The 25,672-nt window shown below is 40.7% G+C and overlaps 1 protein-coding gene across 3 annotated transcripts in view; it reads right to left on the reverse strand.

The window, feature by feature from the left end:
* SLC24A2 (solute carrier family 24 member 2) overlaps positions 1 to 1,039 on the reverse strand; it is a 114,025-nt gene extending 112,986 nt beyond the window's left edge. For 2 of the 3 annotated variants that reach the window (XM_018080959.2, XM_018080957.2), the window contains exon 1: positions 773 to 886. The gene's annotated coding sequence lies outside the window, so the exon portion shown is untranslated. Of the gene's footprint in view, positions 1 to 772; positions 887 to 978 lie in introns of those variants that run through there. The other variant, XM_018080958.2, reaches the window with a different exon arrangement.
* Between the last annotated feature and the right edge of the window lie 24,633 nt (positions 1,040 to 25,672).

Consider the following 25,672-nt stretch of genomic DNA (forward strand, 5'->3'; position numbering starts at 1 on the left):
ACTTCTAAAACAGGAAAAAAAACCCTCTAGACAATAACAAGTGCTTCGGTTATTGAACTTCCAAAATATTTGGAAGAATATTTGTAATGTAGAAATTAGTTACATATGCATCATGTTCAGTAGTGTGCATTTTATATGAAACAAGATAAAAGATACTCTCTTAATAGAAGTGATTATTAGTATTACTGCCCAAAAAATACTTTGTTACATCTCTTATTCAAGTAATTTGTAGCAACAGCTGAATACTGAACAATCTATTAGTCAGTAGAAGACTGATTTTGTATTCTCAAATGCAGGATTTCAGCTATTACATGCAGTTATTTCCATAAAAGTTATTAAGTAACTTGCAGTTTCTCCTGATTTTTTTTTTCAAACAGTTTCCATATTAAGCAGATGTCATTAAGCTCTATCCTCAAGATACAGCACCGCAGCAGAGATATTTTATTTTCCATCTCAGAGTTACTACTCGACGGACTGCCACAAAAACATTAATCTGGAAAGTCACCGGAATGGCACCGTCGCTGCTGTGCGCAGCCGGCGGCGACGGGCGGATGACCGCGCTTCCTGACCATCACACGAACGGGGTACGGGAAAAGCGCTTGGGCTCTCTCCTGCCTTGGAATTTGCACGGCCTGCCGTGCCAGACCGCTCCCGATACAGCGGACCCCAGACCCCGGTGGAGCGCAGCGCAGCATCCCGGCCGCCCCGCCTTCTCCCTCGTCCCCCCGCAGAGATGCCGCAGACGCTCGCCTAAGTCAGCCCAACTTCGCACCGATCCGAGCCGCACAAACTTTTTCCCCCTCTGAAAGGGCAGTGGGTCCACTTCCAAACGCGGAGAGCCCCGGAGACACCGACCGGGCGGTTCGGGGCACCGGTCACCCCTCGGCAGCCGTGCCCGCCCATGGAGGCGGAATTTGCGGCTGGGAGTCCCCGCATCGCCGCAGCCCAACCCCCCCGCGCACCCGCGGCGGCGCTCACCCGGAGCTGCGCTGCGCTGCGCGCCGCCGCCCGCGGGCGCTGGGCAGGGCGCGGGAACAAGGCCGGATGTGCACAGGGATCGGCGATCCGACCGCGTCCTCGCGGCACTGACTGCGGCGGGCGCGGCAGCGGTCCGCCCCAGGCAGGCCGGGGCAGGCGGCGCCCCCCGCCCCCCGCCCGCCGCGCTTCCCACGAGAGTTTGATCAGAGGCCAAGCAAGGCTGGCAAGGAATCTATTTTTTTTATCTTTTCACCTTCATCGTGAGTTAGCAGGTACGGTTTAACTTTTGTAAAATTCAGCGTTTCTAGCAAAGGTCACAAGCCTCGAGGAGTAAGGTAATTTTAAGGCCTTCTGATTAAAATATCCTTTATGTGAAATGTTTTCTGAAGGGAAATCAGGACATGAAAGAAAAAGACATTTAGTCTTGGTTTTAATTTTAAGGAAGATGACATGCCCACGATAAAGTTATTAATCATGATTCATTTACTGCTGAACAGAGATTTCTTCAAACTGCAATTCAAAGTCACCACAGAGAACAATAAAGATGCACTGAACATACAAGAAAACAGGCTAAGTTCTTAGCCAGAACTATCCCCCTCTATTTTGGTCTTCATCTTTCAGCATTATTATTTCTCCAAGAAACTGCGTTTTGTTTAGTAATTGCTTCAAAATTCACATGCATTAGAACTGTTACAATGCAACTCTATCAAAGGTAATTCCCGGTGGCACATGCTGGAGATCAGTTAAGAGTTACACAGGTAATGCTTTTTTGAAATCATATTTGCACTCATCCTCTATACTGTTGTTAGAAAAACCTGCATGGTAATTCATGAATAAAACTAAGTAATCTGGTGCACCTGAAGTCTGGAAACATGGGGGCCAAGCACTCCATGCTAAATTTCATGAGTTCTTACTACGCTGTTGGGAACTAGGTGAACTACCATCAGACCTTCGTGATGCAGTCATCATCACGTTGTATAAGAAGAAAGTAGTTAAGTCAGACTGTTCAAATTACTGTGGTATTACTCTGCTTTCCATTGCTGGCAAAATCCTGGCAAGAATACTCTTGAACAGACTAATACCCACTATAGCAGAAGGAATTCTACCTGAAAGCTGGTGTGTTTTCAGAGCCAACAGAAGTACCACAGACATGGTATTGGTTCTCAGACAACTGCAAGAGAAGTGTAGGGAACAGAACAAAGGTCTCTATGTAACCTTTGTTGATCTCACCAAGGTTTTCGATACTGTGAGCAGGAAAGGTCTGCGGAAGATTTTTGAATGTTTAGGATATCCTCCCAAGTTCCTTAAAATGATCATATCACTCCACGAGGATCAGCACAGCCAAGTCAGATATGGTGATGCACTTTCTGAGCCCTTTCTAATAACTAATGGTGTGAAACAAGGCTGCGTTCTTGCACCAGCCCTATTCACAATCTTTTTCAGCATGATGCTCCAAAGGGCCACAGCAGACCTCGATGACTGGGACAGTATCTACATTCAATACCGTACTGATGGAAGCCTTTTCAACCTAAGGCGACTGAAGGCCCACACCAAGACCTTAAACCATCTTGTCCAGGAGCTGCTTTATGCTGATGACGCCGCCCTTGTTGCCCACACAGAAGCAGCTCTGCAGTGTTTAACATCCTGCTTTGCAGATGCTGCTGAGCTTTTGGGGCTGGAAGTCAGCTTAAAGAAGACTGAAGTTCTCTATCAACTGGCACCTCAGGAAGTCCCCCATCATCCCCATATCACCATTGGCCAGTCAGTGCTCAAATCAGTCCAGCAGTTTAATTACCTAGGTAGCCTCATTTCCTTGGACGGTAAGATTGATGGAGAGACAGACAACAGGTTAGCAAAGGCATACAGTGCCATCGGAAAGCTTCATAAAAGAGTTTGGCAGAATAAACACTTGAAGAAAAGTACAAAGATCAGTGTTTACAGAGCCACAGTGCTGTCTAATCTCTTGTATGGTTCCGAATCATGGGTCATCTACTGCCACCACCTGCGTCTCCTAGAACACTTCCATCAACACCGATTCCGCACAATCCTAAACATCCACTGGTCAGATTATGTGACCAATACGTCTGTTCTAGAACAAGCAGCAACCACGAGTATTGAGGCCATGTTGCTGAGAACACAGCTTCATTGGGCAGGACACGTCTGAAGGATGCAGGACTACTGCCTCCCTAAGATCTTGCTTTATGGTGAACTTGCCACTGGCTGCTGCAAGAGAGGAGTTGAAGGGGTTAATAGCAGGTCTATTAGCTCCCAGGATGGAGATATCGACTGGAAAAACTTTCGGGTGTATCCTTGATGATAAGGAAGTCAGTACGCAGCCCTAATGGAGAAAACAAAGGCAGGCTGTAAAGTTGGTAGGCCTAGGATGTGGGAACTGCAATAAGGCCTTGAGCTTTGCCAAATGTATCACCCGTAGAACCTAGCCAATGAAATGTTCTTGCTTGCTTACTAAAAATAAGGATACTGCTTGCTGCTAGCAAGGGGTATAAAAAAGCAGATGAGAAAATAAAGAAGAGGAAGACATCTTTTCTGCACATAACTGACTCCTTGTATCTTTATCGGCCATCACGACTCTACACTGACCCGAAGAGAAGATACAAGGACTCCCTGAAACAACATCACAGCCTTGGCTGAGATCAACATAACTGGTCTACTCTGGCCTCCAATCGGGAGGTCTGGAGACACACTGTTTATAACACTGCTGATGCCTTTGAGAACGCACGCAGGATCACTCTCGAGGAGAAAAGACAATGCAGAAAGACTCGTGCCTTGCAGAATATACCACCTAAGGAGTCTTTCTGCTGTGCCTTTTGCAACCCGACGTGCCTATCTCGTATTGGCCTTTTTAGCCCCCAACGTGCTTGTAACAAATGTGGGTAGAGCCCTTCCCAAATCTTCATTCACAAAACCTAGCCATGATGATGATGATGATGATGTAGGTGAACTAACACCCCAGGAAGACCCTCATTGGTGCATGGCATTTAGGAAAGACCTTCATGTGGAAATCCTTAAAAAATGCAGAGCCCAGATGAGAGCACAGAGATTCAGGTGGTTTGGGAGGGACAGTGTTTGAGATCTGGGAAGAGTTTGTTAAACAGCTCACTAACGTTGCTCTGCTTTCAGTGACATTCTTTTCACATTCTGAAAAATCCTACAGTAAGAGGTGAACTCTCAGTCTCTTTGGCGTAAAGAATAACTTTGATTTTTTACAACTTCTACCTTTTTCATTTTGAACTCTGACTTCATCCCTTGGCAAAGAGAAAATAAGTGTTACTTGGTGCTTCATGAAGAATACAATACTATAAGAGTTTTTATTAAGTGATAAAACAGAGATATTGCAGGAATCATTAGGGTATCACAGGAAAAATAAGGATTGTAGGGGTAGGCCTGGGATTCATATTCTGTATTTCCACACTGCCAGTTTATAGCACCTGAGTAATTTGGATTGCCCTCAGCATTGACTGCAAATCCATAAGTTCCTCTAAAGACTTATAAAATGGCAAAACCAGATACACCAAAGTACGATCAGGCATCTTAGAGACTATGTGGCCATGAAAAAGGTTAAGAAGATATTTACAAAATTTCGATAATTTCCAATGAGAACCATGGCAGACACACACACAAAGTGCCTTTCAAGGCCAGAGTTTGCACAGGCAGAGTACATTCATTTCACATTACGTATTGGGAGGTTCTCATTACTGGCTGACAGCTGATAGAGGGTGCCTGTTGATTATCAAGACTTCCATATTCAGGCTCAGGATGATGCAAGGAGACATGGAGATTGCTTTTAACCATGCTTCTAAAGCCCCCACATAAGATTTAGTTAGAATGCAAATTTACTGCCTATATCCACATATGGAAGACCTAAATGAAGCACCTACATCTTAAATATTCAATCTGTGCCTGTTGTACAGTGGTGATAGGGATTAAGGGTAGGCAAGCTTATACATTTCTTGTGACTGCTGAATTGTTGGCTTGTAGTCTTTGAGAAGTGGCCACTTGAAAAAGATACCAAAAATGATCCCACAGCTTCACAAATGGTCCAGGGACAGGCTGGAATATGTGTGTAGTACTTCAGTTTCTATCAATTTCTGAATTCAAAGTGGAAGCAGGTGAGTTTTACAAATGGCCATAGGGAGAATATGTAGAAAATCCCATGTAATTATGCTATTTTAGTGCCTATAATTACATTATCTACTAGCCAAAAGTCCATGTATCTGAATTCTAATAACCATCTTTTTCTCTGTACTTGCAATGATTTTTCTGCTGACAATAAATATGTGTTACAAGCCAAGGACAACACTATCTGTCACAAGAATTATGTGGTTCACAGACAGGTATCTCTACCAAACTTAAGCACTTTGAATCAGCTGACCCACTGTCATATAAATCCCATGTAATAAACAGGGCAGAAACAAAAAAATCCACAGTTAAACTAGTATAAGAAGGATAACTAACAATAGATTAAATCCCATTTTTTCTCATAAAATTTAACACCAGATTATATCCTGGTTAAGTACAGAATAATTACATTCTTTAAATGAAACAATATTTGGCTCACAGCTAGTTCAATATTTCTCCTCTTAAGAGAGAAGACACATTGGCTAAGTACTTGGATTCTACACCTACACATTTGTATATATGACTAGGCTTTAATTTTTATTTATATTTATTTATATTTATCCTGAATATGTGGGTTTTAATACCTTATCTGTAGTTTACTGCATCATCTGTGAGGAGCCATCTGAAATCATAAGCCACTATTCTTCAGCAATTCCTGTTTCCAGGAAGCTCCATGACATATAACTTTTTTTTTCTAACAGTATTTTCATTTTAGCTCTTTTCTTGTTGTAGACCTTTGACTTGGTAAAAGCAAGCACAGAGGCGGCTTTTGCACTGGAGACGGAAGGAGGAGAGAGTCAAATGAAAAATCCTAAATAACAACACCTCCAAGTACCACAGCAGTACCTTCTAAAGCTGGGAGATAAAGCTGATGAGGAGGTTACCATGACTACAGAGGCGGCATATTTGAATGAAAATGGATGTTAAGCTTTTAAATGCTAATTGCAGTTGGGAACAGGTGACATTTGAAACATCAAAATTATTTCACACTTTGCAATGTATAAAAACTGAAACAGTGTGGAAAAGATGACAACATAGAGTTAAATTAAAACACTGGTGCTGGTTTCAGCTGGGATGGAGCTCATTTTCTTCATAGTAGACAGTATGGGGTTATATTTTGGATTTGCGTTGGAAGCAGTATTTATAACTCAGGGATGTTTTTACTACTGCTGAGCAACATTTACACAGGGGCAAGGCCTTTTCTACTCCTAACAGCACCCCACTAGCAAGAAGGCTAGAGGTGCACAAGGAGCTGTGAGAGGACACAGCCAGAACAACTGACCCCAAGTGACCCAAAGGATATCCCAGCCCATATGGCATCACCCTCAGCATATAGAGCTGGGAGGAGAACAAGGAAGGGAAAATGTTCTTAGTGACTAGGTTTGTCTTCTCAAGTCACCGTGAAACATGATAGAACTCTGCTTTTCTGGGGGTGGCTGAGCTTTTGCCTTCCCAGGGGAAGTGATGACTGAATTCCTTGTTTTGCTTTGCTTACATGTGTGGCCTTTGTTTTACTTTTTAAACTGGTTTTACTGGAAACCCATGAGTTTTCTCACTTTTAATATTCCAATTCTGTCCCCTATCCTGCTGTGGGGTAGTGAGCATGTAGGGGCCTAGCTGATGGATGGGATTAAACCACAACAGTCCTTTTTTCACCCAAAAAAGTTTGGGGTCTTAAAGCATTTGAGATAACATTTGATTGGGATTATCTAGATCAAATTTATAAAAGTTATGCTGTTTAGCCGGCTCCTGTGCTTACCATGGGGCTCACTTGCCTGCCTAGACTATTAGAGCCTAGTGCTCGTCAGTGACTGCTTTTCTCTTTCACTGCTTGCCGTATTGCTGTACTGCTGATCCTCTTATTCTGCTGGGCCTGGGAACATTCTGATAACGCCAGTGGTGATGTGCCTGGGCTGGCAGATGGCCAGGGCATCACTGCCCATTCTGTGCTGCTGTACTGGGCAGGCTGGGACTCCAGTGTGAAATTGACTGAAAGGGAGTACCTGTGGAATGCATGCAGGAAGGAGCAGGACACCCCAAAGTGGGGTGGCCACGGATATGCCTGTGCCAGAGCACATACTTCTCGAGGCATTTGTGGCCGTGGTTATGTCTGTGCCACTCCAGGTACACCTCTGAAAGGATTGTGGCCCAGGCATAAGTCCATGCTGCAGCATGGACTTGAAGCATCAGAGGCTGTACACTAGGTCATGCCAAAGCACCTCAATATGTGTGGCCATGGATAAGACACAACAGAGCAGATATGCCCCTGGACAGACTACAGCTATGGGTAAGGCCATGTTGGAGCATGTTTGCTCCTTAAGAGACTGTAGCTGTGGGTGAGGAACCATCCCCTCTTCTACCCTCTTCTACCCCCAGCTCTGTAAGCTGAGCGTGACACCATATGGTCTGGGATATCCCTTGGGTCTGTTGGGATCAGCTGTCCTGGCTGTGTCCCCTCTCAACTCCTTGTGCACCTGCAGCTCACTCACTGGGGAGGTGGGGTGAGGAGGGGAAAAGGCCCTGACACTGTGTGAGCACTGTTTGGCGCTCAAAAGTGATGAAAGATTCCCTGTGTCATTAACACTGATTTTAGCACATATTCAAAAGGTAGCTCATACTGGCTACATGAAGAAATTAACTCTATCCCAGACAAAACCAGCATGACACTGATACGGTCTTTATAATTAAAATATATTGAATCATTTAATTGTTTGTATTTAACATTAACTTGTATTAATAAGCAATCACACTTCATATAATCATAGTATTTGAGGAGCAGAAATTGCTTATATTACCTGATTACCTCAGTTACACTGAGCATTGTTAGCACCTTTACTAAGGAGGCTAAAGCTAACTGCTTTTTTGATTCCAGTTTCTGCTAGTGAATACAGTGATGGGAAAATATAAACTGAGTATACCTTTAAAAGACAAAAGCTTTTTTGGCCATGTTTACAGAATACTAAATAACGTGTTTTTCTAATGTAATGTTTACAATAGTCATTAAACATATGGCAGTTATAAATGTTGTCATTATTGCATGCCAGTCTCTTTAAAGGACAGTCTGCTTCAATGACAGTACAAATCTTCCTTCTTTTGAGCTAGGCATGAGAAATCCACATCAGAGTAGAACCATCACAACCTAACATTTAGTGCTATGGCAGAAGAAAATACTCTATGGGATATCATTACTGAAATCCACTTAAAAGTCTGGGTATGTTATAAATAAACAGATAATTATTTTTACTTACTGATGTAATTGCACTTTCAAAAAAACCAGCAGGATGGAGCAATATGTCTTTCACATTACTTTCCCCTTCAGATGTGCTAACTTGTTCCTCTGAAGCTCCTTGTATCTAATGTAACCCCAGTGAGCTGCCCTGAAGTCAATGAGAATGTTTATTTCACCATAATCTATGTCCTACCAGCCTCATTTATAAGAACACCTGCAAGCTGGCAAGTCAGCAGCCTTAGGAACAGTTGTTGGTTTGGTGGATGAACTCCAGCATCCTTGCCAATTGTCCAGAAGTTTCACACATCATATTGCTTGGAGCCTCAGCTCGAAACCCTCTGCTCCCAGTGACTTGCAACACTAAGGAGTTCCTCAGGGATAGAGGAACTTGATATTAGCTACAACTTTGGATTTCTTACACAGTTTTTTTTGACTAGGCCATTTTCCAGACAAAGGTGGAATGCAGTGTCTCCCAATGACCATACTCCTCTCACAAACTAAATTGTCTTTATTGCTTTACCATCACACAGCAATTACCTTTTTCTCCCTTTTCTCTATCCTTATGTTCAGTCTTCTTATATTTCTTGCACTTGATGAATTACAAGCTGTTTGTCTTCATCTCTGCTGTAACCTAGTTTTCAAGTAAACTCCTCCACCCTTGTGGAATTTTTCAGGGAAATAAATATGAGGTAAAAATTGTCCTTAAATAGTGAGATGTGAAATGGTGAGAATTTATGAACTACACTTAACTATACACAGAGCTGGTGTGCAGAGGAGGCACAATGGAAGAGAAAAATATAAGAAAAATATAGGACTGAAGTCAATGCTAACCCCTTGACATTGCCAATAAAAGGAAAGGAAATTCATGAGTCATTTCCCACTAACATTTCTAGGTCCTTGCATGCTCAGTACCAATTAGTATTGCTCAGTTAAAGAGTCCTGTACATGTGCACTGAAAGTGCTTATACCGTGGGCTCAAATATGTCCAGGTCAGTAGACCAGAAACCCCGTCTATCAGCAGAATTTCAAAATTTGCAGTGGTTGCAACAGAGACAAAAATCTTTCAAAGAATAGCTGACATACTGGGCTTTGTATTTGGTAGTAGTCACAGCACTCAGTTGTGGTATATTGAATTTTAGAATAAGATGAAAAGAGCGGTTTAAAGTAGCATGAAAGCATTAGGTCCCCTGAAAAGAAAAAAAAAACCAGACCTTTCAAACTAATTAGGGAATCTGGTACCAGAACATAAAAGGGAAGTTGGAACTGAAATAAATTGATTATTTAAGAAGCTTTCAGAAGGCAAGACTCTCAGGTTTTTTAAATGGAAGACTCTCTATCACAAGTTAAATAATTCAACTGTATGCAATCTTCATGCATTCATTAAGAGCTCTTTAGAGAAATACATCCCAAAACCTAGTCAAATTTCCAGAGATTACAAACCTGTATTCTGTAAGATGATTCCAATCACGGATGAAGTGCAGTTATCTTTTTAGTGTACCATTGTAACTTTTCTAAGAATCAGAAAAACGAACCAGACCAACACAGAAGTTCAAGAGAAACAGCAAAGAATTATTTCTATAGTTGAGATTTAAGAGAAAATACAATAACGGAATCAGGAACTATCCATATGTAGGTGTTGGGCTGTGCTTTTTTTTAATCCATCTTGATTATGGTGCAGTTTATTGTGCAGACTAAGACAGAAATAAGCAAATGAGACATAATCTGAAGGTGGCTTAAATATTCAAAAAGCTTAAATGCATCACCCATTAGACATTCTAAAGGTCACTGTAATACGTTCATTACATTAAGAACAATTCAAGAAGACAGATGCAGTTACTTTACCTGGTTTTTTTTTCCAGATATGTGATCCTTAATGCTAAGAACCTCTGCTCTATGTCAGATCTAAATGTTGACTTTTGCAGCTCTCTGCAGCTAGACCACCAGCATCAGTTCCTGCAGAATCTTAAAGTCTCCCTCCAAATACCAAATGGCCAGGGCTACCTTGAATGCGATCTCCAGTGATCAGTGCTTGATGCCAGAAGATCTGGGAAGGTGCAGCTCAGACTTGGCTTATCAGTGTTTTCAAAGAGTTTTGGACTGTCTCATTGACTTTTTACTGACTTATGGCATCTTAGTTTATCTCTTTATCTGCGTTTAAAAGACATGAAATTTACATATAAATATAAACAGTATTTTCAAATACTTACTGTGTGGCAAATTATATTCCACATAACTCTATTTTAATGCCACAAATGAGTAAAGATCACTGATTTCTGTAATCACTGGAAAAGGGTAGCCTTATAATGATTTCTTTATATCTAATAGTAAATGGTATGCACCATGCCCCAGGTCGACGAAGACTTACCATTTACACACACAGTTAAAATTAAACCAAGCATTATAACTATAGTATAAAATGCAGGTTGATTCCCTCTTATCCAGATTTGTCCATCATTTTAGCTAAATTTGTAAAAACACTGACAAGATGAAAGTGGGACTTATCAATGCTATTGCTGAACTAAGGTGACTACACAGTGGGAGAAAGGAGAGTGACTTTACAACCTTTTTGTCAGTGATATTGCAGCTGATGCTACAAGGGCAAGCTTTCAACTGCTTGAAACAGCAGTTTTTCTCAGTATGGGCTGTATAAACAGTTTGAGACACAAAAGCTTAGAGCTGAGGGCATCTTTTTACTTGTAAAAGGAGAAAGAAGTCTGCCTCTGCAGACTGTGCCTGGGGAGAAACACAGAGGCAAGAAAGGGAATTGATGCCTTGTGGTACTCTCCGTGCACCTGGCAACTGCTCCAGCAGAGCCCAGGTAGTGAGAGTCCATTAAACTTATTCATGCTCCCTAAACATATAGAGCACATGATTGACAGCCCTTGCTGGCCTCAAGCTCGTTCTAGTGATCTTTTTGGCACAGAGCAAGAGAAGAACTACCTAAAACCTTAAAGAGCATATTCAGATCTATGACAGGATGTTTAGAGATGAAAGCTGTACCTCTTTCTTGAGGTTTTCTCACCTTCTGTAATGCACACTTTTGATATTTCTTTAGGAAGAACAGCCCTGGAAATCAGTGTGGTGATACACAACTATTTCAGAACGGTGTTGCAGATTTTCATGCATCTACTGAGCACAGATCCAGCAGGCCAGCCTGTGACAATATGACTTTTTTTTCTGCAATTGGTTTATTGTCAGACATTCTCTGAAGAACAGTGAATGAACGGAATACCACGTTAAATGGTAATTTTGTATAATTCGAGGAAAAGGGTGGCTGCATACTAACATTGTGTGTGTTTAAGCTCTAGTGAAAGCCTGGAAATCCCCCATGGTAAAAGAAGACCAAATTGTTAATCCATTCTTGTTGGAAAGATTCCTTCTCTTCGTCTTTTAAGGGGACATTCCTCAAGTAGAGCAAGAAGGTATAGGATCAAGCAGTTCAAAACTGGCATTCAGGCATAAAGCACTGGGTCTGTCATTACTTGTAGCTGCCCTACAGGCGTATCAGAGATCTGTGTGGCGTTTGCTAGTATGAGCATGGTTTCCATGGATATTTACTTCTCCAAACCTTATCCTTGCATACAGGTTGTTTGTTGTGTTGTATCAATGTAGAGACGCACCAGTGCAAAAAGGTTTGGGACTAGCAGTAACATAGTTTGTCAAAGGCTGTACCTTGCTAGTGGAACATTTCAGGGAGTGGGAAGTAAGCTTATGATGGACACATGCAGGGTTGAAGTCACTTGGGTCAGTGTAGGGGTTTATACAGTAAATAAAAAATGTGTGTATTAGGTGCTTTCAGAACGGAACTAGCTCCACTGACCTGGTTTGTGTGGGCTTGCCTGCAAACTGTGAAAACTGAATCTACTTTTGTGAAATTGTTCCATCTGTAAGTGATTTTTGCCACCTCCTAAAGCTGGAAATATATTTTATTTAATCTGTGGCCTAGCTAGTCTAAGAGTTCAAAGTGGATGAATCAGTTGTGGGATTTACCTGAATTGCCAAGGTTTTGTGTGGTATCTGAAATCCTACCAGTCTAGTTATAACTCAGTTTTATTCCAACTTGAGGTTTCTTTGGGGGTGCGAGAGGGAAGAGGTTGGCTGCTTCAAAACAAAGGACTTCACTGGCAGCAGAAACTGGAAGTGTAATTATTTATTTTATTTGTTTTCTCACCAGTCACATTCTGTCAGTAATTTTGTTGAACTGCTGATTAATACATTTTAAAAAAACAAAATTAAATATGCAGATGGGATACACTCTTCTTCATGTAGGCATACTAAACTCAGATGCTATAAAGGTATTTTGCTGAAACTTTATTTGGAAAAGAAATTAATGCTTTTTTAAATAAATCAACACACTTCAGAGCCAAACAGTATCTCTCTGCTCTCCAGCAAACTTTGGTTTCCCATAAATAAGCAGAGTGGTGTGCCATGAGTTTTAGAGGGAATGAAAGACACAAATGTAGTAAGCAGACTGCAAGGAGAGAGATGATGGCTAGGGTGCACCTGTTTTCACATATGAACATGTGAAGGATGAATTGAAGATGGAAGGAGGAAATGTTAAATAGAAACTTAGGCTGACCTGCTAAATGGTGTTGCACAGATGGTCTTGGGACAGTCTTGTCAGACATTGCTGTTGGGGCAGTTGTGAGGATCCGCAGGCAGCTGGTCAGCCACGGCTTGGTGCAGCCTGCAGGCACGTGTCTTGCAGAGGGGAGGCACAAGGCAGAAAGCAGCCCTACTTCCCAGTTGCTCCTCACAGGTACCCCGGCCCACAGATGATGCATGATATGTTGGAGGCTACCACAGGCAGAGAGGGACCCAGGTCTCCCCGTCCATACCACTGCTGTGAAGTCCCAGAGGAGGGCTGCACGTTTTCAAACACCATGACATTCCTATGGTTTCCAATCATTAATTTGCATCAAAAGTAGATAAACATGTGTCAGCTCTCATAACTCCAAATAGTTTGTTTTTTCTTAAGTGCAGCTTTTCCCATTTCATCATGTCAGATTCCTGCCCTCAGTTTAGCAACATATTCCCATTTTCAAATTGCTGTCACCAAAAAATCTCTGCAGTGGCAAATTTTGATTTAGTGATACTATCTTACCATTTAACAGTACTAACTATCCTCGAAGTCTGACATCAAATACCATTTGAGTTGGTCAATTTATTATTATTATTATTATTATTATTATTATTATTATTATTATTATATCATTTTGCACCAACTTTTTGAACCAGTTTTTGCAGGGTCTGTCAATTACAAAATATACCTTCATGAAAATTACCTAAACTGATGACTATTGCACAATATCCCACTGTCAGACATCATCAGTTATATAGTATCTGGCAAGAAAGACTTTGGTAAAAATTATGTAACGATCTGTGACCCGTTTTCCAGAAAAGTAGATTCTGAGATGTTAGAATAATAATACAATTCCCAGTCAACAAAACTCAGGTTTTGTAAAGGGGCCAAATTTTTCCTGATCTGCAATGTAAACTTTCATGGTTTTGTCTTGGCCTGAACCTCTGACACGCAGGACAAATTTTAACTTTTTAACTGAAAACGGAGTTGTGGATGACATCTTTCACTTTAGTAGTAGTTGTGCAACATCATCTGCATATCAATCCTTGCTTTTGCAAAGTAAATTTTTCTTTCTGTGAGTATGAAAAAAAATAAAGACTGTATTTGTTAACTTAGAAGAGCAATTTTCCTCTTAATCAACAAAACTGTGTTGCTTTACCTAGCACACAGGAAGAAATCAAGAAAGGGAAATGACATTTAGGAAATAATTTCAGAGGCAATGTACAACACAGAATGCATCTTCAGCACCAGATCATAAAGGCGATTACTACTTTGGCCTTTAAAAAACAGTATTTTCCCTACATACACATGCATATCCAATGCTCATGTGCTCTTCTGTCTTAATGATTAAGAAATCAAACTTATACCTACATGAGAAACATAGACAAGAGGAATAAGGTGAGTTGCACAGTGTTTGGCAAGAAAAACTTTGATAAACAAACATGTAGCAGTCTCAGATCTGTTTTCCAGATCTGCAATAATGCTGCTTTTTTATCTTCATGTGTTTGCAGTTGCATGCTCTTAGATTATAAATTATGAACTTGCTGATGAGATAAAAATCTGAAAGTTTATGAAATGATACTGATATCTTCACACATTCTCATTTAGTGACATAGATGATACTCTCAATTGATGTACTATCTCTTGAAGTAAAAAGCACATGGGAGCTCATTCCATATAGTTAAGAAAACATAATTACACGTACTACTAAAAGTATCTTCTGTTTCTCCCACTGAAAATTTTTTAGGAATTCAAACGACTCTTTATCATGCACTTTTGTCTTTTAAGAGGGTTTTTCTTCAATACTCAAACAGAACCAAACCTTAACTGCTTGTGAAGGTAAGGATCAAACCTTGGTGGTTAGATGATTCTCAGACTGCTATTAGGAACTAACATCATCCAAAAGATATCCACCTGCATCAGTTGAGTGAAATGGCCAAGGATCATCCCAAAGACAAGAAGTCCTGAAATCTGCTTGCAGCTTAACCTGGTATCATTGCTAACATGGGGAGTACTGCAACCAAGGACAAAAATACCAGGTTTTCTTCTCAGTTATTCTTGTTTTACACTTGAGTAAAGTTATTCCAGGTTTATACTGAGCTGGTCAGATTGACCTTGCTGATCACTTTAGCCACAGCATGACCTCACCTAGAGCAGGCTGAAATCTAGGACAATAGCCAAGCAGCCAATCTGTGCAAAAATAACACTTTCAAAACTCTCTCCCTGTAGATCTTTTCACTGCATGCTACCTGTGATGTTCATTGACTGTTACATTCTTTTGCATTTCTTAGAATCTGGAAAATGAGAACACATTGACCAAACAATTTTGTTCTTTTTAGTTTTGCTTTACTTTACTTTTAGGCTCATATAAAAATTTTATACTTTAACATAAAAATAATGTGTCAAGATTGGAAATACTGCAGAAGAATGGCTTTACTGAAAATACTAGGGACAAAAAAACCCCACATAGAAGAGTACTATTAGTTTTATTTGGCAATCCTTATGTTTGGCTTTGTCACGAATCAGGTTGCAGGCATATCATTTGGATAAGATAGACATGGTTATTTCTGTGTTTATATATAATGTAGATGTTGAACCAAGATGAATTGAAAATATCTTAGTTCTGCAAAATTAATGTTTGCATGTGTTTAAAGAAGAAAAAAACTTTTTAAATGAAAACTTTTTAATAAAGCAGGTGAAAAATTAAACTTTATTAAATGTACCTCTTGATAGTTTCCAGTTAATTAAATTTGGTTTAGTTTTGTTGCTTAGTAAGCTGAAAAAAAATTGAGATGAATGAGAAAATTACCCATTCTGATATCCATATTTGTGCATGTTGTATGTAGAGTAACAATTAGGAAATAATACACTCAAAGTCTAGTTTGACTGTCACAGAGACAAAAAAAATTAACAAATATCTTATGTCTATTTATATATAGAAATCATTGCAAGACATTGTCATGATTTTTGCAGAAGAACGGTAGAAGAGTTCATCTGCAGAGGTTATTCTCCCAATCAGATGAGCTCTAATCCTATTTTAATCTCAGTGGGCTATATTAAACAAAAGCAGAAGGTCTGGATGTTAGAACAGATTAGCCTTGACCTCAGTGAGATCAGACTTAATAAGTAATCAGGTGTACATAAATTGCCATCAACCAGGGCTTCTAATGATGTATTGTGGGTAGTGATACAGGGACAAAGTAAAACTTCCTTGTACTACAGAGCAAATGAGAAAATACAGCAACCACTGCACTGCTAAATTGTGCTGAAGAGCATACAGCTCACAGTAAGCTCCCCTCTCTCTACCACATATCTTATTGTTCTTTAAGGAAGAAAAATATCTTTCTGTAGGTATTAAGAAAGGGTGAGGACAGAAAGCTCAGGTGAGGGCTGCAAAGGACTAAGTGTTTAGAGTGAGTAAAAACTCTATAATGCCATCATAGACTGCATAAGGGATAACACTTTTTTAAAACTCAGTAGACTAATGATGATGTTCAGCAGAAACTCTCTCAAGCAGCCACTCATCATCTGGTTATCATTTATATTTTTATTGCTGCAAAACTTGCTACATATGACTGTGGATAAACTCCAGTTCAATACTCTGCTTTATCACATAATTTTGCATATGGCAGTATATTAAAAGCTTATTAAAAGTTCACTCACAGAAGCTCTACGAGATTTTTTCTGAGAAACAGGAAAATTCAGGTACTCTGTTAAACAAAGATACCATGTTTTCATTTCATTTGCAGTTTGTACAACTGGTCTTTATTTTGTCCCATTTGCAACCAAGTTTTTAACTATTCTCTTATTTAAAATTGTGTTATTAAGGTTTTGTTACACAGTGGTCATTTTATAAATACAGTTTCAAAGGACTAGTTCGAAACCTTATCCATGGAAAGCAAAGAATTTACTTGGTCTCTCCACCAGATCTGACCTCTATAGACAGTGTAGTTGACATAACACAGTATCACATATGCTGGCTAATTCAACAGAAATGGGAATCCTGTGTTTCCTCTGGTCCAACTTAGCTTTTTTCTGCCAGATGATCTGCTACTGTGCAAACATGACTTTAATAATAATATAACCACAACCTAGTTGCTGGATCTGCATTTTTCTTTTATTTCAAATACAGGTACTATTGATACTACTTTCTAGTTGCATAGTATCAACCTCAAAAAGCACGTTTTGTAAATAAATAATAAGTATCTTCAAAATTATATTTATTAAATACTCTGTATTGAGCTCTAACCTTAACACTTGGGCTATAGTTTCCCTTTCTCTGTTCTTACTTGCATTCTCTGTTTCTGTGTTCAACATCATCATCTTTTTTAAAAATACTCATTTTGTTTTGGAACATATGTGGAATCACCTTAATCTTTACTTCAGCCTCGCAGAGAGATGCCCTGTGTCTTTTTGATGTTGCTATTTTCTTTCTGTATATAGCTGCAGATGAACTTTAATTCTCTTTGAAAGTTCAAACTTACTTCAAATTTTGGCAATTCTAATTTTGTTACTGACCAGACTAGTATAAATCATGTTTGGCAGATTTCTTTTCCTCCTTTTCCTCCTCTTCCTCATCCTCCTCCTCTTCCTCTTCCTTTTTCCTTTTCCCTTTCCCCTTTTCCCTCGTCCCTTTTCATTTCATGTTTTCTGTCACTCTTACAGATTTTCCATATGTTTATCTCTTCAGTAAGGTCCTGTCCGTTTCCTAGAAGTTTAGGCATAGAAAAATGTCAGGCCTACTATGTGTTCAAGTCCTTCACTGCTGCTGATTTCACTAATGAGTCTTTCACTTATTTTAATGAGAATGTCTTTGCACATGCAAATTTATTAGCCTGTTTACAGTGTTAGCAGCTTTGAGAGATGTATCACTGCTGAAAAAGCAACACAGAGAGACAGAGAAGGTTTACTAGACTAACTGGAAAAATAAAATAACTTTGATATCTGTGAACCAGAATACGGTTTGTCCTGTCAGCCTACTACATTAAAAGAATTTTCTCATGTTCCTATCTCTGCAGACACTCATCCAAGATAGACAGTATTTTTTCATCCCATCTACCTATCTGCTCATATGCTTGTCTGACCTCTTTTTCAAGGAGCTGCAGCGATACTGTCTTGCAATTTTATGTCAGAGATAGTCTGCTCAACTAGAAGCTGTCCCAGCCTCTGCATGTCTTCTCTGGAGTGGTGGGGTGTAAGCTACAGCTTGCAACTGCAATTCAAAGATCTGGTTCTTCTCTGACCCTTTCAAAAGCTCAGATTGCTTGTTATTCCAGATGACCTCTTCAGAATGGTATTTCATCATTGACAGATGTGTTTTTTTCACATTGAGCTGTGCCTTGGGTACTCAGCCTTGTGCCTACCTGGGGGAGCATTGCCTTTTCAGAGGTGAGCAGCACAAGCCCCTTGCTCTGCATTAATTCTGTTGAGAACAGGTCTGCTGATTGTAAGTCTATCAGCAGTGCAATGAGCAGGGTGGCTTTGCAGGTTAGGATCCACTGAGCCAATGGTTGAAGAGTAAGGGAAAAGGAGCATCACACAGAGAAATGTTTCTGTCTTCTTTCCAGAGAATTAGAAATATGTAAAACAACCAATAAAACTCCTTGTGGCTGGATTCTTATTGCTCCCTGTGAGTTAGGTTCTTATTGGTTTTTGATATTGTTGTGATAATGATTGTCTAGTTAGTAGACAAAAAAAAAGAAACAAGGAATTCAAGACAGAAAGAAAGGTGTGAGACAGAGGTAACTTAAAACTTTTTTTTTAATAGGGCTCTGGTTCATATTAGGGTATTTCTATTACTATTACTGCTGTTGTTGGATCTTTCTTTTTAGGCTACAAACACATAGGAAGAAAGCTGCATCTTCCCAGTTATGAAATATGAATAGACTGTTTAGCAATCCACATCTGCTGCTCAGATGGCTTCTGATCAGTGGCTGGATAGTCCATCTACAACAAGGCACATGCAACAGAGTCATCTCTACTCAATCTCTTATTTTTAAATAGCACTGTAAATAAACACTGAAATGTGATTTCTTACAAGCTTGATTCAGAATATGGTAGAAGAGCTATTGCAGGTTAAAGCAGGCATTCAGGTACAGAAAGGGATCAGAACAAAGGCTCGTAATCAGCAAGAGCAGTGACAATCCCAGAGGTTTTGTGTAGGAAATTTCTAACTAGTACCTGGAACATTTGGAGGTCATCATGGCTAGGCTTTGCGAATGAAGATTTGGGAAGGCTCTATCCACATTTGTTACAGGCACGCTGGTGGCTTATGAGGCCAATACGTGACAGACATATCTGATTGCAAAAGGCACAGCAGAAAGACTCCTTAGATGGTGTATTCTGCAAGACACGGTTCTTTCTGCGTTGCCTTTTCTCCTCGAGAGTGATTCTGCGTGCTTTCTCAAAGGAAAGAGCAGCGTTATAGATGGTGTGTCTCCAGGCCTCCCGATTGGAGGCCAGAGTAGACCAGTTATGATGATCAATATGGCCAAGGCTGAGATGTTGTTTCAGGGAGTCCTTGAATCTTCTCTTCAGGGCTCCTCTCTTGCGGTAGCCAGTGGCAAGTTCGCCATAAAACAAGATTAGTGGTCCTTCATCCTGGAGACGTGCCCTGCCCATCGCAGCTGTGTTCTCATCAACATGGCCTCAGTACTTGTGATTGCTGCTTGCTCTAGAACAGATGTATTGGTCACATAATCTGACCAGTGGATGTTTAGGATTGTACAGAGACAGCGTTGATGGAAGCGTTCTAGGAGACGCAGGTGGTGGCAGTAGATGACCCATGATTCGGAACCATACAAGAGATTAGACAGCACTATGGCTCTGTAAACACTGATCTTTGTACTTTTCTTCAAGTGTTTATTATGCCATACTCTTTTGTGGAGTTTTCCAAAAGCACTATATGCCTTTGCTAACCTGTTGTCTATCTCCCCGTCAATCTTACCATCCAAGGAGATGAGGCTACCTAGGTAATTAAACTGATGGACTGATTTGAGCTCTGATTGGCCAATGGTGATGTGGGGATGATGGGGGACTTCCTGAGGTGCAGGTTGATGGAGGACCTCTGTCTTCTTTAAGCTGACTTCCAGCCCAAAGAGCTCAGCAGCATCTGCAAAGCAGGATGTTAAACGCTGCAGAGCTGCTCCTGTGTGGGCAACAAGGGCGGCGTCATCAGCATAAAGCAGCTCCCGGACAAGATGGTTTAAGGTCTTGATGTGGGCCTTCAGTCGCCTTAGGCTGAAAAGGCTTCCATCAGTACAATATCAAATGTAGATACCGTCCTGATCCTCGAGGTCTGCGATGGCCCTTTGGAGCATCATGCTAAAGAAGACTGTGAATAGGGTAGGAGTGAGAACGCAGCCTTGTTTCACACCATTCTTAATTAAAAAGGGCTCAGAAAGTGTGTTGCCATATCTGACTTGGCCATGCTGATCCTCATGGAGTGAGATGATCATTTTAAGGAACTTGGAGGGGCAACCTAAACATTCCAAAATTTACCACAGACCTTTTCTGCTCACAGTATCAAAAGCCTTGGTGAGATCAACAAAGGTTACATAAAGACCTTTGTTCTGTTCCCTACACTTCTCTTGCAGTTGTCTGAGAACAAATACCATGTCTGTGGTACTTCTGTTGGCTCTGAAACCACACTGACTTTCAGGTAGGAATTTGGAGGTAATGATTTTTTTTGTCACACAGGTATCGTAAAAAGTGTACACACACACACACGTAATAAGAAAGAACTTTTCTTCTGCAGATTATCTTTGGAAAACACAAACTGATTTCCTAAATCAAGCCGCCACAAGTATCTGAGTTGTGGTAATTGTCCATGTTGGTGCTCTTAATCCACTGCAGAGATGAAGGAAAAAATGCCTTCCACTGGGACAGCATGCTTTGCAGTTAATTTTCTTCTAATAAACAGCATGTTGTTATCTGCAGTTCAGTGTGTGCATGGGAATTATTTTAGCGACTCTTCTTCACTCAAAGATAAAACTGTTCCCCCTAGCATCTCTGGGAGAGGCATCTTCCCCTTCTCCCCCAAATATTAAAGAGAGGCCTAAGGAGAGGTCTCCCACTTCTCTGTCCATGTGTTCATAGCTTCTTAAAGCAACTCGAAAAAATGTGTCCCCACTACTAGCCATGAGGTATCAGCAACTATTCTGTGCACTGTGCACTGGGAAGCAGTCATTGAAATGCTCCTCACACTGTAGGTGCTCTTTTATAGTTACCCTCCTGTGTCTGCAAGCCATCAGACAAGTTTTGTTTCGTTTGTGAATTCAGGAAGCTCTGTGGGCAGCTGTACCAAAATGGATCTTCTGAAGATTGCTTAACATAGGAGCTGTGGCTCACCACTCCTGCATACCAGAGGGGATCATACACTGCCTGCCAGAGTGGAAATCATGTAAATATGGGATTGGCGATCTGTAAGTATATATGTCTATTTTTTAGGCTTTCTTGTTTGCAAAAAGGCCTATGGACTGCACAAACTGCAGGTTGACCTCCAGTTGCAATGCTTTCAAAGTCTTGCCTGTGCCTGATGAGGTCCTTTGCCTAAAAGCTGTTTTGCTCAAACTTGCCACAGGACCTAGGATTTGGCTCTTCTAAGAAATTTTTGAGAGTTGTAAAGAGAACTGTCACCTTACTTTCTGTGTCTTTTACAAGGGAGCCTGTCAGTGCTCTCCTGTGTGGAGCCTCTCCCTGGATGAACTGTACTGAAGAAAGGTATTTTCTCCTTCATCAGAAAGAGGAGCCTTAGGTAACTCCTCCTCACTGATTGCACAGATGCATTCAAAAAGCCCTGTATAATTCATTCATCCTCTCATATGCATAGCTCTGACAGCACTGACACGACATGGCATTTTTGCAAGTGATGTGGGAGTACTGTGGGTTAATTGTCCAGGTGGTCAGGCTGGATTTTGAGCTGCCAGCAACCTTCATCTGGTTGCAGATCAGCACAGCTCGCAGTGGTGGGAACTAGCTGTGCTTTTTAAGGTCCTAGTTTGCTGCTTCACTGCTCTTTTTGCTGCCGTTAGCTGAATGTTAACCATTAGGAAAGATGTCCGCTGCACGTGTTTGAATCTCTTTTAAAGCAAACTAATTCTGGTGTTTCAGTCTTTACCCTCAAGTGGAGGTACCTCTCTCTCCCAGTGTCCCACCACTTCCTGCCATTCTTCCTGGAGCTCCTGGGGCTCCCAGGAAAACCATGGAGCAGACAGAGTGGGCTGGAGGAAGGGCAGGGCAGATGCCATGCTGTAGTTACTGTGGCACTGTACTGTGGTACACCTGTGACAGCTATGCCATGGAGTACTTTCATGGGCACAGGTTTCGGTCTGTTTTCCTTTCTTTTAGCCCAGTATGATTTAAGATCAGTAGCTCACTAATACCACTAGGGATAATGTATGCAGAGATGTTTTTACAGTATATCTAGATGTAGATTTACTGAATGTTTTGCAGACCACTAGCAGCAGTTATTCTACCATACATCTCAGCTTTTGGGTACTCACTGAATGCATCTTGCTCAGTTGTACCTTACTGCTTTCTCTGTGAGACAGATACTTCTGTGAACAGCAGTCATGCCTTGGATTTGCAGTGCAGACATATCTCTACTGTGAGAGGCATCAGAGTTGTTAGCATTTCCATGCACTGCATGAATTAACATTAAATTTTAGATGATCCTCTTAGGATAAAGAGACCTTAAAAGAAAGATATTTATTTCACAGTGTTTGCCATCCCTGTAATGATTCTACGCATACTGAGAACTAGATCCTCAGAGGATGAAAAAACTTTTATTTTTTAAATGATGATTTTTCTGTCTTAACATGCAAGCATAAAAAAAGAGGAAATACATTGTTTTTTTCTAACAAATATCCTGTTCTTATATACATGCAAGTCTTTTTCTTAAACACTTTTTTTGTTGGTTAATAGCCTGGTATGTAGCATGTTCAATAATTTAAGACTGAGCTAAAAATGGGGTTGGAATACCTTTCTTGGAATACCTTCAGGGAATATGGAGAAGAGAATTGGAGAAGCAATTATTTCATGCTGCAGCTGTATATTTAGCTGCTTTCTTCCTCACTCAAGTGGCATCTGCATTCTCACAGCTGAGGTAATAGAGGAAGTTTGGGACTCTTAAGTGCATCTGTGAGTCGTGGGAGGTGATTAGCACAGCAGCTAGGAATATACCTCCTTTATGCCAGGCAGTTTTTTGTGTGGACTATTTCTTATGAAAGCGCCCAGTCTTCCACATACATTTGTTTACAAAGGTCTTGATTAAAAAGTTAGTTTATTAATCAAGAGATTAAGCCCTTCATACGTCTGAAGGAACAGAGGCTGCTATATGATTTGCTTTGTTTCTGAAGCCCATCTGTACAGGCTGAAGATAGCACAAGCATTCTCACAAGAGGCTACTTCAAGCTAATCAATTCTTACTTGCTAATGTGAACTTGCACTTTACATCTCATCTGGGGAACCAATAATTGACTTATTTCATTTTTTGCCTCCTTGTCTTTTCCTCCAATTTAGTATGGGCTGGCTCAGTGGAGATCACAGAGTCAAACACCTCTAGCAGCACAAAGGTGCAAGATGCAGGATGCAAAAGACAATGAAGATGAAGAAGACTCTGGGTCTAACCTGATGTGTACCTTGACTGTGAAAGAGCATCCTACTTCCTTGACAGGGCCTGGGCTGGCATTTCAGACACTCACCTCTGAAAGCCAGGACAAGAGAAAATGAAACTCTGCTCTCTAACACTGCCACATAAATTTTCAGGAAGACATTTAATCAGTAGATAAGTCATTTACTGAAAAAACTGCAGGGCTTTGAGCCCATAACTGATTACACTGAGGTTCTGACTCCTGTGGGACCTATATATTCAGTGCAGAACAAACTCATGTCATTGACGTTTAAAGATTAAATGTCAGATCAGCTCAGCTCTCTTCAAGCCTCTACAGCTAAAAGCACACATATATACAACATTTTTATAAGGCAGGCAGCCTTGCAATATGCAGGAAATGTGAAGAACAGATGTAGTGCAGAGGCATGACCTTTGGCAGTGTGACCATTGTGCATGGTTTCAAGGTAATAACCCAAAATACACAAAGAGCTTCCAAAATCATAAGGTTAAAGAAATGGAGAAAAATGTAGATTTTTTTTTTTTTAGTATATGTTTGTTCCCAGTTGACCCAAACTACTTGTAGAAATGCAAGTAGATAAAATATTTGCAGGTGGAATGTTGATATTTATCACCTGTGCCTCTTCAAAGTTTGCCAGCAGAGTACTGGCGGAAAAAACATTTTGCAGTGTTAAGCAGCTGAACTCAGAAGCCCTAGCTCTCTTCCACCACTGGGAAGCACGATGCTTTAATTTTGCCAATTACTTTTTTATGATCATTGTTAATAAGTAATACTACAAAGACATAATTGTAGGTGACATACACTGCATCTAAGCTTTTAAACTATTATGAATGCTACAGAGACTCCATCTCCTATATCTTATTCAGCACCTTAGGTTTGCCTGATGGGGCATCATTCTCTTCTCAGTCTTACTCTTTGAAGCTTCAGAAACCTTACAAAGTACACCTGATTCTCATCAATGGCAATAAATGTGAGAAAGTTGCTAATAGCACATAGTGAGATTAATAATCACACCAATTTGCTAGAGAGGCAACTGAGAAGTCTGCCAAGACAGTCCAAAGTAAATTCCCTCATGGTACAGGAAGAAAACAACCACAACATGAAAGACTAAAGGTTCATTGATCCAAGCAGCTGGAGGGTGCTGCCCAAGGAAGAGTCAGCTCACAGCAGTGTTTCCCCAGTATGCTTTCCCAGACTGCAATGTTTTCATGATCAAGGACTTAACCAGAGATTTTTTTTTCCCATTTAAGGGCCTTGCTGATTTTATTTTCCATGAACTTCTGCATTCTTCCCCTAAACCCATTAAAATTACCCTGTGGCTGTACACAGCTTCATTCATAAGACAGGTAAAAAATGTATAAGTGAGGTTTCAGTTTTACGTCTCCTGTTTCACAGCCTCTTTAGACAGAAGAGAAGTAGATACCTGCCTTTTGTATCACCCTCAAGGATGCAGACCCTGTCACAGTGTCCCCAGTCATCTCTTTTTCAGGTTGAAGCACAAGATATTACCTTCAACAATCTCGCAGAGGGAAAGTTTCTCTTTATGCAATGAGAGGATAAAATTGAAAATGCTAGACAAAGTTGTCTTCAGTATTTTCTCAGTCTTGTTTCAGAAGGACAAACTCCAGAAGGCAGTTTCTTTCCTGTAAAGCTTCAGCTAAACAGAGCCAGATGGGATTGCACTTCCTGAGGTGCTAACAAGGACACGACCTGTCCTCTCCAACAGTACAGACCCCACCGCTTTCAGACAACAACAATTCAGTCTGTGCTATTGATCTGGAAGTGTCAGTTACCACACAGGGACAAGCTGTTTTATCCCAGGGATATAAATAACAATCTGAGCATATGGAGAAGAGAATGCTCTTGGTCTAGAACCAGCTTCATATTTACAAGCTTAGTCTTTCACATCTGGTCCAGCTCACAGGGACCTGGAGTGTGTCCTGATACTGAGATGTTGCTCCTCTTTGTGTTCTTCTTCAGTCTTCTGGTACTAAGCTGTTGTAGATTTCATCACTGACCTTGTACTCTTTACTCAAGGTGATGGCCAGTCTCATGCAGATGTAGTGGTTAGAAAACATGCACTTCAGTTACCTTACAGTACTATGATACTTT

This window comes from Manacus vitellinus, unplaced genomic scaffold (genome assembly GCF_001715985.3).
Source record: "Manacus vitellinus isolate BGI_N305 unplaced genomic scaffold, ASM171598v3 scaffold_50_pilon, whole genome shotgun sequence".
Classification (NCBI taxonomy): Eukaryota; Metazoa; Chordata; class Aves; order Passeriformes; family Pipridae; genus Manacus; species Manacus vitellinus.